Consider the following 1,314-nt stretch of genomic DNA (forward strand, 5'->3'; position numbering starts at 1 on the left):
AGTATGGCTTCAAACTGCCACAGGTAGGCATGTAACAATGGCTGTTCAGCTGTACTGATCCAAAATGGAGAAAACTGATGATACAAGGGCCAAACATCTTATGAAATGCAACTATTTATAGACTTGTTTTGCTATAGGGAGGCTGGTGAACACGCTGAATACGAATTACCTCAGTTCTGCAGCTTTCTATGTCTTTTTAATGCATTCTGTTTCAGGGTCACTTTCAATCAATATTTCATTTACTTACTGAGATTGAATGGGCACTCTGAGACACAGTGTGCTGTTTATCATACAGATTGGACACCTCATTCTAGATCCAAGATCTTTTCCTCAACACTGGGAGCTGTCCTTTCAGCACCACAAAATTACTGCTTGAAGTTGCATTGCAGTTTTTTTGTTTTTTTTTTGTTTGTTTGTTTGTTTGTTTGTTTTTTTGTTTTTTTTTCTTTATCACTGGGAGCTTTTCTTTCAGCAACACAACATTGCACCTAGACTTTTTAAACGGCTGCCTTCCTCTTTGCACTGAAGACCAATTTCGTCTGCACTTCCAGTTATTGCTATTACCTGTAGGACTTTCAATCCTACTTCACTTCACCCACCCACTCCTGAAACAGTTAAATGTATCTATTTCTGTGGAAGTCATTTTCTCATTGAATGATTAGAAACAAAGATAAATTCTAACCTGTAACGGCTCATTTCGACTCATTGCTTACAATAGATCTAAGCTCTTTTTTCTGCTTATTCGACTCCTTCCAGCTTCCCATCACATCTGTAACAAACGTTTAAAATGATATTGCCACACCACCATGCACAAGCCTACCTGCACAGTAGAGATAGATTATTCCATCGCATTCAGATGGTTAACAGAGGTTAGCAAGTCCTGTATTATATATTTATATCGCTTTCTAAGAAAGTGCATATTAATGTTTACTTTAAGAATGTGTAAATGGTGCTATCAAGAATCTGATAAATTTTATCCCAGTTTTTTGTGTACCACTTCTAATGTATGAGATTTATTTTTTTATTGGAAAAAAATAAACAGTATGAAAGCATTAAATTGGTAGATTTTAGTAATTTAACAATGAATGGAATCCATATGTTACAGGCCCTATCTTTCCTTGGAAATTTTAATGGTGGTAATAGATTTCAACAAAGGTACTGATAATCATATTCCTTTTAATTCATTCTTATATTTCAGTCTTGATTCGTATGCTGATTCCTCACTGAGTCCTTAAGTAAAGTTTATTTACTTAATAATTTTATTTACTGTAATTCTTCTCCAAGAAGGGAATTCTTGCTTTCCAAAGCAGCAAT

The 1,314-nt window shown here is 34.9% G+C and overlaps 1 protein-coding gene across 5 annotated transcripts in view; it reads left to right on the plus strand.

Moving 5' to 3' along the window:
- Nucleotides 1–1,057, plus strand: part of NOVA1 (NOVA alternative splicing regulator 1) — a 154,435-nt gene extending 153,378 nt beyond the window's left edge. For all 5 annotated transcript variants that reach the window (XM_017895903.1, XM_017895902.1, XM_017895906.1 and 2 more), the window contains one exon: nucleotides 1–1,057. This exon is cut by the window's left edge and continues 3,700 nt beyond it. The gene's annotated coding sequence lies outside the window, so the exon portion shown is untranslated.
- The last annotated feature ends 257 nt before the right edge of the window (nucleotides 1,058–1,314 follow it).

Source organism: Rhinopithecus bieti, unplaced genomic scaffold (genome assembly GCF_001698545.2).
Source record: "Rhinopithecus bieti isolate Rb0 unplaced genomic scaffold, ASM169854v2 scaffold_21703, whole genome shotgun sequence".
Classification (NCBI taxonomy): domain Eukaryota; kingdom Metazoa; phylum Chordata; class Mammalia; order Primates; family Cercopithecidae; genus Rhinopithecus; species Rhinopithecus bieti.